Source organism: Mobula hypostoma, chromosome 9, assembly GCF_963921235.1.
Source record: "Mobula hypostoma chromosome 9, sMobHyp1.1, whole genome shotgun sequence".
In the NCBI taxonomy this organism is placed as follows: Eukaryota; Metazoa; Chordata; class Chondrichthyes; order Myliobatiformes; family Myliobatidae; genus Mobula; species Mobula hypostoma.
Window position 1 is genome coordinate 3,259,445 of NC_086105.1, and position 12,583 is coordinate 3,272,027.

General features: G+C 46.4%; 1 protein-coding gene across 5 annotated transcripts in view; it reads right to left on the bottom strand.

Moving 5' to 3' along the window:
* Nucleotides 1–12,583, bottom strand: part of LOC134351452 (anoctamin-4-like) — a 226,299-nt gene that overhangs the window by 159,111 nt on the left and 54,605 nt on the right. The window contains exon 1 of one of the 5 annotated variants that reach the window (XM_063057600.1): nucleotides 5,759–5,850. The exons of the other annotated variants lie outside the window; for them this stretch is intronic. The gene's annotated coding sequence lies outside the window, so the exon portion shown is untranslated. Of the gene's footprint in view, nucleotides 1–5,758; nucleotides 5,851–12,583 lie in introns of those variants that run through there. 5 annotated transcript variants of the gene reach the window in all.

Below are 12,583 nucleotides of genomic sequence, written 5' to 3' on the forward strand. Positions count from 1 at the left end.
CTGTTCCCATCCGACCTCCTGAACTCTCCCTTGATTTTATGTTCCACCTTTCTCTCCTGTCAGATCCCACCATCTGTAGCCCTTTGACAACAAGACAGAGGAGCAGAATTAGGCCATTCTGCCCATCAAATCTGTTCATGGCCAATCTATTATCCATAGAAACCATAGAAACTACAGCACAGAAACAGGCCTTTTGGCCCTTCTTGGCTGTGCCGAACCATTTTCTGCCTAGTCCCACTGACCTGCACACGGACCATATCCCTCCATACACCTCCCATCCATGTATCTGTCCAATTTATTCTTAAATGTTAAAAAAGAACCCGCATTTACCACCTCATCTGGCAGCTCATTCCATACTCCCACCACTCTCTGTGTGAAGAAGCCCCCCACTAATGTTCCCTTTAAACTTTTCCCCCCTCACCCTTAACCCATGTCCTCTGGTTTTTTTCTCCCCTTGCCTCAGTGGAAAATGCCTGCTTGCATTCACTCTATCTATACCCATCATAATTTTATATACCTGTATCAAATCTCCCCTCATTCTTCTACGCTCCAGGGAATAAAGTCCCAACCTATTCAACCTTTCTCTGTAACTGAGTTTCTCAAGTCCCGGCAACATCCTTGTAAACCTTCTCTGCACTCTTTCAACCTTATTTATATCCTTCCTGTAATTTGGTGACCAAAACTGAACACAATACTCCAGATTCGGCCTCACCAATGCCTTATACAACCTCATCATAACATTCCAGCTCTTATACTCAATACTTTGATTAATAAAGGCCAATGTACCAAAAGCTCTCTTTACGACCCTATCTGCCTGTGATGCCACTTTTAGGGAATTTTGTATCTGTATTCCCAGATCCCTCTGTTCCACTGCACTCGTCAGTGCCTTACCATTAACCCTGTATGTTCTACGTCAGTTTGTCCTTCCAACGTGCAATACCTCACACTTATCAGTATTAAACTCCATCTGCCATTTTTTAGCCCATTTTTCCAGCTGGTCCAAGTTCCTCTGCAGGCTCTGAAAACCTTCCTCACTGTCTACTACACCTCCAATCTTTGTATCATCAGCAAACTTGCTGATCCAATTTCAAGAAATCAGTGTTCTTGCCATTAGGTTGGAGGCTGCCCAGGTTGGAGTTTCCTCCAACTTGAGTGTCACCTCATCACAACAGTGGAGGAGGCCATAGATGGACATATCGGAATGGGAATGGGAAGTGGAATTAAAACAGGCGGCCAGTGGGAGATTCCGCTTTTCTAGCAGACAGAGTGTAGGTGCTCGGTGAAACGGTCTCCCAATTTACGTCAGGTCTCACCGATATACAAGAGACCACACTGGGAGCACTGGACACAGTAGATGACCCCAACAGACTCACAGGTGAAGTGTTGCCTCAGCTGGCTGGACTGTTTAGGGCCCTGAATGGTAGTGAGGGAGGAGGTGTAGGGGCAGGTGTAGCACTTGTTCCCCTTGCAATGATAAGTGCCAGGAGGGAGGTCAGTGGGGAGGGATGAATGGACAAGGGAATCGCGTAGGGAGCGAATCCCGTGGAAAGCAGAAAATGGGAGAAAGGATTGATGTGCTTGGTGGTGGGATCCCGTTGGAGATGGAAGAAGTTGTGAAGAACTATGTGCTGGATGCAGAGGCTGGTATGGGAGGACAAGAGACACCCCATCCCTGGTGGGGTGGCGGGAGGATGGGGTGAGAACAGATATGCGTGAAATGGAAGAGATGCTGTTGAGGGCCGCGTTGATGGTGGAGGAAGGAAAGCCCCTTTCTTTGAAGGAGGAGGACGTCTCCTTCGTTCTAGAATGAAAAGTCTCGTCCTGAGAGCAGGTGCAGTGGAGACAAAGGGATTGAGAGAAGGGGGTGATGTTTTTACAAATAACTGGGTGGGAAGAGGTATGGTTCAGGTAGCTGTGAGAGTCCATGAGTTTATAATAGACTCCAGTAGATAAGCTGTCTCCAGAGACAGAGAGAATCTAATCTAATCTAACCTTTGCCTTTCGCTGTGGGGGCCAGTGGTCCAGAATGGGACTACAGTTCAACACGGACTAGATGGGCTGAAGGGCCTGTTTCTGGGCTGCAGCACACTGACTGCTCATGAACTATAATTTGTTCTCTATATTTGACATTCACAGCCGGATGAAGAGTCATTCATTAGTGCTGAACAACTACTTGAGAAACGTTGGCAGATAGTGATTAGCATGTTTGCTAATTGCTTGGTCTAATTCTCTCATCCCTCGTGTTTGTCAATCCCATATTATCCTGCCATAATAAAATAAGGCCACAAGGCCAATAGCAAAGAGCTGGTCCGGATCACGAGGTGAAGCATGGTGACACAGAGACCTCAGTTTACAGAGAGGGCTGAGGAATTGATCAAACTTCTCAAAGACTACTCACACAACACCCCAACCTTTGCGAGCAAGCCAACATGATTTCAAGGATCAACTTTACATGATTACTGTGTCCTTGAGGAACTCATAGACACATAACTCTGCAGATACTGGAAATCCAGAGTAACACAAACAAAATGCTGAAGGAACTCAGCAAGTCAGGCAGCATCTATAGAGAGGAATAAACAGTCAACATTTCAGTCGAGACCCTTCGTCGGAAGGGGAAAGATACCAGAATCAGGAGGAATACAATCTGGCAGGTGGCAGGTGGGGGATGAAGTAAGAAGTTGGGAGGTGATAGGTGGCAGAGGTGAAGGACTGAAGGAGGAATCTGACAGGAGAGGAGAGTGGACCATGGGAGAAAGGGAAGGAGAAGGGGTACCACAGTGACCTGATAGGTAGATGAGGAGAAGGGGTTAGAGCGCCAAAATGGGAAATGGAGAGAGAGAAGGGGGGGGGGTAGATTTCCTTCAGCATTTAGTATTTTGCTTTGGATTTCCAGCATCTCAAGAATCTGGTGTTTACTTTGTCCTTGACCTTTTCTCCACTCCCCCACCCCAAGGTAGAATAGTTAGAGGAAGCACTCAGTTTCTGAGGTCCCAGGGAGAGCCGTGGGGACAAGGACACCAGTCTGCAGTCAGTGCCCAGTGGGAAAACACAGACTGAGTGGTCCAGTGGTGCGGCAGGAAGAGCTGCTGCCTTGTGTCTTCAGGGACACAGGTTTAATCCTGGCCTCGGGTGCGGTCTGTGTCGAGGTCCCCAGGTCCCAGGCGGTCTCATCTCCTCCCACATCCCGAAGACAAGCAGGTGGCAGCTCAATTCACCCTGGTGTTCAAGCAAGTGGTGGAATCTGAAAAGGATCAGTGGGGCTGGGATTAGTTGTAAATGGGCAAAGATTAGCTTTATTCGTCACATGCACATTGAAAGGTACAGTGAAATGTACCAGTTGCAGCAACAATCACCACAGACTGAGGATGAGCTGGGGGCAGCCCACAAGTGTTGCAATGCTTCCGGTGCCAACATAGCACGTCCACAACTTACTAACCCTAACTCGTACAGCGCATGTCCACAACTTACTGGTCCTAACCCGTACAGGACACATCCACAACTTACCAGCCCTAACCCGTACAGAACATGTCCACAACTTACTAACCCTAACTCGTACAGCGCATGTCCACAACTTACCGGTCCTAACCCGTACAGGACACATCCACAACTTACCAGCCCTAACCCCTACAGAACATGTCCACAACTTACTAACCCTAACTCGTACAGCGCATGTCCACAGCTTACTGGTCCTAACCCCTACAGGACATGTCCACAACTTACTAACCCTAACTCGTACAGCGCATGTCCACAACTTACCGGTCCTAACCCGTACAGGACACATCCACAACTTACCAGCCCTAACCCGTACAGAACATGTCCACAACTTACTAACCCTAACTCGTACAGCGCATGTCCACAACTTACCGGTCCTAACCCGTACAGGACACATCCACAACTTACCAGCCCTAACCCCTACAGAACATGTCCACAACTTACTAACCCTAACTCGTACAGCGCATGTCCACAACTTACTGGTCCTAAACCGTACAGGACACGTCCACAACTTACTAACCCTAACTCGTACAGCGCATGTCCACAACTTACTAGCCCTAACCCATACAGGACATGTCCACAACTTACTAGCCCTAACCCATACAGGACATGTCCACGACTTACCAGCCCTAACCCGTACAGGACATCTTTGGAACGTGCAATGAAACTGGAGGAATCGCTCACGGTCAGAGAGATAATGTACAAACTACTTACAGACGGTGGCATGAATCTACAGATGCAGCTTAGGAAGCATTCTGATTGGTTATGTCGGCTGTCTGATATGAAGGCTGTAAATTCAGTCAGTTCCATCACGGGCACTAGCCTCGCCACCATTGAGGACATCTCCAAAAGGCGATGCCTCAGAAAAGCAGCACCCTCAGGAAGCACCCTCACCAGCCACTGCAAGCTCTCCCATCCAGCCGGTGAAAGCTCTCCCATCACAGAGGAGTCTGAGGACCCACACTCAACATTTTAAGAACAGCATCTTCCCCTTCCCCATCATATTTCTGGGTGGTTCATAAAACCATGAGCATTACCTTGCTATTTTGCTCTCTTTTGGCACTACTTGTTTATCTTTTTATATTCCTTATTGTAACAGTAACTTTACATCATGCACTGTACTGCAGCTACAAAACAACATTTCATGACTCATATCAGTGATAATAAATGTGATTCTGAGATCCTGCAGACACTGGAAATCCAGAGCAAGATGCACAGAAAGTTGGAGGAACTCAGCAGGTCAGGCAGCATCAATGGAGGGGAATAAACAGTCAACGTTTTGGGTCGAGACCCTTCATTAGAAGGTGCACACACCAGACCATCTCTGGGCCAAGCACAAGGACTGGAAAGGTTGAGAGGGATATGGGCCAAATGTAGGCAAATGGGACGGTTGGCATGGATGATTTGGGCTGAACGGCCAGTTTCTGTGCTGTGTACTGTACAATTCTGACTGATAGACCTAACAGTCAGGTACAGCTCACTCACTGGGTGAAGCAAACTCCACGCAGACAGCTCTGCACCCATTACAAATCAGGGCGGTACAGTCATCCATGCTGGCGTTTTGTTTGGCACGCTTTTTAAACAAATTAAAAACTTCATTGATTAAATTCATCAAACCTGTGATGTTCACATTCCAGGGACAGGACGGGGCCTTTCAGTTCTTACAGCCTACCCCACGACACGAGAAACCCTTGAAGTGGATTTTGTTCAAACATCTCCCAGTTGAACGGTCTATACTGTACCAACTAACCAATTACCAGTTGCTCTATAATCCAGCTCCTGATTACCAGCACCCCGTCTTGACTCGTTCGCTGATTTCTCTCCCTCTCCCTCCAAACCAGAAGGCTCTGCCAGTCTGCCCGGTACCAAACTTGCCGGCCAGCAGAGAATTTCTCCCTCACCCAATTCGCTCTTTCGAATAACTTCAAGCTTCGCGTTTCCGGAATAGAGACCTCAAAAACAGCAGGCTGCAAACCCGGACTAATTAACCAATTGTCAGAAAACGTACTAAAATGCTTTAAATTAATTGGTACAAATGTCAGAATGTTTTACACATAACCCAAACACTGGGGTAACAAATTCGAGCTTTGCCAACATGAACACAAACATTCAAGGACTGATTCTGAATTCGGAACCGGAGACAGTAATATCGGAATCACAGCATAAAGCGTACGGCTTTCAGCGCGGTCTACATGGTTAATATTATTACGCAGACGACACCGGTTATCACTGTACGATATACTCAAGATGAAGGAGAGAGCCTCACACGCCACCGCTCAGTAACGGAGCCGGGTCCGGAGTGTGGCCGGCCGTTCTAACAGCCGCTGCATTGTGGTGCACTGCAGCAGGAGATCCGCGCACGAGTGTCGCCGGTCCTTCTCGCCGAGACAGGCGTGCGGGAGGACGCGGGATCTTTCGCCCCGTCTGTACATCACCACGCCGGCGGGGGCTGGCCGAGGGGAAACAGTCTTGTCGCAATATTTCATTGTATCGACGTCTCGGCAATGGAGTTGGGGGCGGGGGGGATTAATTCGAGATGGCTGACTCTTATTTGCATTTAGCTCCCTGAAACAACATTTAAAAAGCTATACTCGAAAGTTCTGACAATAATTTTGTAGAGAAGTACATAATGCATTTAAGCAGTGTTATAGGACACTACTTTACTATATCTAGCTCTCTTTTGCACTACTTAATTTAATTTATATATACTTTTTGTAATTTGTATTTTTGTATTATTATCCGCTGCAATGTACTGTTGCCGCAAAATAGTAAATTTCACAACATACGCCAGTGATATTAAATCTGGTTCTGAATGCGATGGTTCCCAAAAATGGGTGATTATTATTTTTAAAATTGACAAGACTGAAGGCAAAATTAAACAAAAATTGCCAGCGGGACCAGGTGGAATGCGGAAACGTCAGAACTTTGAAGATACTGTATAGTGAAGATGATTAGCTCTGCACAAAACTGAAAGGTACCTTATTGAAACCCTGGCCAGCTCTCTGAATGCCTGTGGGCACAGTTGTGTCCCGGGGGCCTTGCAGCAGATGTTGAGGCAGAAATGAGAGGAGTCTCTGGATGGATGATTTAACCTGCGGACCTACTCCAGCAACAGAAGAGGGAGATTCACCAGTGACTTCACCTCTCTGGCGCTAAGAGGTATCACCTCAACCTCTGGCCCTGACACTGAGCACACACGAATGCACACAGAACACCGGTGCTGATAGCTACCAGCAATGAGCTATTTGAACCATTGTTTCTATCCTCCTTTCCATTGAGATGTAATTTGATTCTCTCCTTCTTATACATATGAATTTGTGTAATATATATTTATATATCATATGTAAGTATATTCACTATACATATAAACTTCTCTATATAAACTTATGTCTAATATATATAGACAACTCTATAAAACTCTGTGCACAGAGTATTGTATCAGTTCGCCTCATCGACAGAGGAGATTTACCAGAATGCTGCCTGGATTAAAGAGCAAATCTTCTGAGGATTGGTCGAGTGAGCTAGAGTAGTGATGAATCTGTGGAACACTCTGCCCAGGGAAGCAGTTGAGGCTTCTTCACTAAATATATTTAATAGACAATAGACAATAGGTGCAAGAGTAGGCCATTCAGCCCTTGAATTCCAGAGTATACAAGCCCAGTCGCTCCAATCTTTCAACATATGACAGTCCCGCCATCCCAGGAATTAACCTTGTGAACCTACGCTGCACTCTCTCAATAGCAAGAATGTCCTTCCTCAAATTTGGAGACCAAAACTACACACAGTACTCCAGGTGTGGTCTCACCAGGGCCCTGTACAGCTGCAGAAGGACCTCTTTGCTCTTATACTCAATTCCCCTTGTTATGAAGGCCAGCATGCCATTAGCTTTCTTCACTGCCTGCTGTACTTGCATGCTTGCTTTCAGTGACTGATGTACAAGAACACCTAGATCTCGTTGTGCTTCCCCTTTTCCTTTAAGATACAGTTAGAAAGATTTTTACATGGTAGGGGAATTAAAGGTTATGGGGAAAAGGCAGGTAGATGGTGCTGAGTTTACGGACAGATCAGCCATGATCTTATTGAATGGCGGGGCAGGGTCAATGGGCTGAATGGCCTACTCCTGCTCCTATTTCTTATGTTCTTATGTTGAACAGAGGTGGAACATGTACAGTAAATGGTGGGGATCTGTGAAGGGTTGATGAACAGAGGTGGGACACGTACAGTAAATGGTGGGGATCTGTGGAGGGTTGATGAACAGAAGTGGGACATGTACAGTAAATGGTGGGGATCTGTGGAGGGTTGATGAACAGAGGTGGGACACGTACAGTAAATGGTGGGGATCTGTGGAGGGTTGATGAACAGAGGTGGGACACGTACAGTAAATGGTGGGGATCTGTGGAGGGTTGATGAACAGAAGTGGGACACGTACAGTAAATGGTGGGGATCTGTAGAGGGTTGATGAACAGAGGTGGGACACGTACAGTAAATGGTGGGGATCTGTGGAGGGTTGATGAACAGAGGTGGGACATGTACAGTAAATGGTGGGGATCTGTGGAGGGTTGATGAACAGAGGTGGGACACGTACAGTAAATGGTGGGGATCTGTGGAGGGTTGATGAACAGAGGTGGAACACGTACAGTAAATGGTGGGGATCTGTGGAGGGTTGATGAACAGAGGTGGAACATGTACAGTAAATGGTGGGGATCTGTGGAGGGTTGATGAACAGAGGTGGAACATGTACAGTAAATGGTGGGGATCTGTGGAGGGTTGATGAACAGAGGTGGAACATGTACAGTAAATGGTGGGGATCTGTGGAGGGTTGATGAACAGAGGTGGGACACGTACAGTAAATGGTGGGGATCTGTGGAGGGTTGATGAACAGAGGTGGGACACGTACAGTAAATAGTTGACGAATGTTCAACATGTTGGTGTCCAAGTTCCCTGAAAGTGCCAACACAGATGGATAGGCTGGTGAAGAAGGCATGCTTGTCTTCAGAGGTTAGGGAATAAAATATAAGAGGTAGAACAGTCTACCATCACTGCAGACTGTATATGTCCAGGAAAAGAAACGAACAGGAAAAATCATTGCGGATACTGAGGCTTTCTGTCGGTCGGGGTTGACAATGGATGATGTGACCTCGCCGTCTACGTGACATGCAAGTCAGGTCAGTATGAGATGGAGACAGAGCTGTTGCCTATGCAGCAGGCTTCTCCTCTCCGCACAGCCGATGAATCCAAAGGAACAGCAGATACTGATACAGTTTGGCACCAGTGGCGCTAGAGGAGTTGTCAGTAGCAATTAACCGCAATGTATGACTGCCTTAGGGACTCCAGCTTTGGATTTTTCCCTCGTGATTTACTCCTGAAGTCTTCCCCATGAGTAGGTAGAGCCACAAGGCAGCGGATGTTTGAGATCAAAGTTTTCATTCTCCTAGATGAGCTGCCATCTAGTGCTGACAAGCCCATTGTCTGAAGCGAGTGGTTTTAAGGTGCCAGTAACCCACTTTGCTCCTTAGAATCACAGAGAAGTACTGCACAGAAACAGGCCATTTGGCCCATCTGGTATGTGCCGACCCATTTAAACTATCTAATCCCACTGACCTGCACCAGACCTATAGCCCTCCATACTCCTACCATCCATGTACCTATCCAAACTTCTCTTAAATGTTGAAATCAAGTTCGCACTTGTGAGTTTGTGCTGGCAGCTTGTTCCACACTCTCACAAACCTTGAGTGAAGAAGCTTACCCTCATGTTCCCCTTAAACTTTTCACCTATTGTTTCTGTCAGCAGAAACAATTCTGCTGGGTTAGTCGTTAAGCCACGCATGAAGACCAGGAGCTGGTCTTGGTTGCCAGAGAACATTGAGGTGCACGTTCAATCAGGAGTGGGAGCTCATCCCCACGATTCCCCCACCCTGCAGCTATGACAATCTGATGGGACCAAGTGGACACTACTCACCCAACAAACAGTCTTTCCCAAAAGCTCCCTTTTAGAATGCGCTACAGGCCTAATAAAATAAAAACTTTATGCCATTTTAAAAGCTTCTTCCACCAGGTCTGATCAACCATTCTAGTTTCCCCCACACCCTCTATTTATTACCCCTGTCACTGCACTGCACTGTAAATACTTTAAACCACTTGTTATAATGTGGTTTATATTGTAAATACATGCTGGGATTTATGTATTTATCAAGCTCAAGGTAATTGTCATTTAACCACAGACATGTCTACAGCTAAATGAAACGTTGTTCCTCTGGGGCTGAGGTGTGAAACATAGAAACATAGAAAACCTTCAGCACAATACAGGCCCTTCAGCCCACAATGCTGTGCCAAACATGTCCCTACCTTAGAAATTACCTAGGGTTAAGCACAGCCCCCTATTTTTCTAAGCTCCATGTACCTATCCAGGAGTCTCTTAAAGGACCCTATCGTATCTGCCTCCACCACCATTACCGGCAGCCCATTCCACACACTCACCACTCTCTGTGTAAAAAAACTTACCCCTGATGTCTCCTCTGTACCTACTTCCAAGCACCTTAAACCTGTGTCCTCTCGTGTTAGCCATTTCAGCCCTGGAAAAAGCCTCTGACTATCCACACGATCAATGCCTCTCATCATCTTACACACCTCTATCAGGTCACCTCTCATCCTCTGTCGCTCCAAGGGGAAAAGGCCGAGTTCACTCAGCCTATTCTCATAAGGCATGCTCCCCAATCTAGGCAACGTCCTGGTAAATCTCCTCTGCACCCTTTCTATAGTTTCTACGTCCTTCCTGTAGTGAGGTGACCAGAACTGAGTACAGTACTCCAAGTGGGGTCTGACCAGGGTCCTATATAGCTGCAACATTACCTCTCGGCTCCTAAACTCAATGCCACGATTGATGAAGGCCAATACACCGTATACCTTCTTAATCACAGAGTCACCCTGCACAGCAGCTTTGAGTGTCCTATGGACTCGGACCCCAAGATCCCTCTGATCCTCCACACTGCCACAAGTCTTATCATTAATGCTATATTCTGCTATCATATTTGACCCACCAAAATGAACCACCTCACACTTATCTGGGTTGAATTCCATCTGCCACTTCTCAGCCCAGTTTTGCATCCTATCGATGTCCTGCTGTAACCTCTGACAGCCCTCCACATTATCCACAACATCCCCAACCTTTGTGTCATCAGCAAATTTACTAACCCATCCCTCCACTTCCTTATCCAGGTCATTTATAAAAATCACAAAGAGTAGGGGTCCCAATACAGATCCCTGAGGCACACCACTTGTCACCGACCTCCATGCAGAATATAACCTGTCTGCTACCACTCTTTGCCTTCTGTGGGCAAGCCAATTCTGGATCCACAAAGCAATGTCCCCTTGGATCCCATGCCTCCTTACTTTATCAATAAGCCTGGCATGGGGTACCTTATCAAATGCGTTGCTGAAATCCATATACACTACATCTACAGCGGTACCTCCATCAATGTGTTTAGTCACATCCTCAAAAAATTCAATCAGGCTCGTAAGGCACGACTTGCCTTTCACAAAGCTATGCTGACTATTCATAATCATATTATGCCTCTCCAAATGTTCATAAATCCTGCCTCTCAGGATCTTCTCCATCAACTTACCAACCACTGAAGTAAGACTCACTGGTCTATAATTTCCTGGGCTATCGCTACTCCCTTTCTTGAATAAGGGAACAACATCCGCAACCCTCCAATCCTCCAGAACCTCTCCCGTCCCTATTGATGATGCAAAGATCATTGCCAGAGGCTCAGCAATCTCCTCTCTCGCTTCCCACAGTAGCCTGGGTTGCATCTTGCCTGGTCACGCCAACCACAAACTGTTCCAGCTGCTACCATCTGGGAAACGGTACTACAGCATTAAAGCCAAGACCCACAGGCTCCGGGACAGCTTCTTCCACCAGGCCATCAGACTGATTAATTCATGCTGACACAATTGCATCTCTAAGCTATAGTGACTGTCCTGTTGTATATCTTACTGTACACACGATTTATTACAATTTACTATAATTTGCACATTCAGATGGAGACGCACCGTTAAGGTTTTTACTCCTCACTTATACAAAGTATGTAAGAAATAAAATCAATTCAGAAGAAGCTGTTCCTAAGATGATGAGTGTGGGAAAAGCTTCCTCCCCTTTGCCATATAGCCACAGGGGAGTCACAGATGGATTTAGTATGAAAACAGGCCACTCGGCATTACCTGCTCCTGCACCAAGGTGCCAACTTGACTGTTTTGTTGATGTGATCTTTCAACACCTTCCGAACTATCAGCAAGTCTTTTAATTTCAGGCTCTGACGACCAGAATGTCATTACAGTTACTCCACACTGCAGAAAACAACCCACCCCACCTCCCATACTATCCCACCCAAAGTCACCCATGACATGTTAGTTAATAATTAGAATTCAAAGTAAATTTATTATCAAAGTACATTCAGTATATGTCACCATATACAACCTCGAGATTCATTTTCTTGGGGGCATACTCAGTAAATCCCAGAAACGTAATAGAATCAATGAAAGACCGCACCAACAGGACAGACAAGCAAAGTGCAAAAGGCAACGAACTGTGCAAAGCAAAACAGAAAAATAATAAATAAATAAGCAACAAATATGAAGAGTATAAGATGACGAGTCCTTGAAAGTCAGTCCATAGGTTGTGGGCACAGTTCAGTGTTGTGGTGAGTGATGTTGGGTGAAGTTATCCCCTCTGGTTCAAGAGCCTGATGGTTGAGAGGTAACAACTGCTCCTGAACCTGGTGGTATGAGTCTTGAGGCTCCTGTACCTTCTTCCTGTTGGCAGCACCAACTAGAGGGCATGGCCTGGGTTATAGGTTACTTGGTCACATGGTGTGACTCGTTGGACCAGAAGGGTCTGTCACTGTGCAGTATCTCTAAATAAATCAAACTGCCATTTTCGTCACTCAGATCTGCCTCACTATCCACCGGTTCCTGGCACATGGAGGTGTCCTGGCTGCAGATATTTCCCGTGGAGAGAAGTACGCTGAGGGGTGGACTTATACAGGTTTATTGGAATTGGAAGGGTTATTATAGTCACATGTACAGTGAAAAA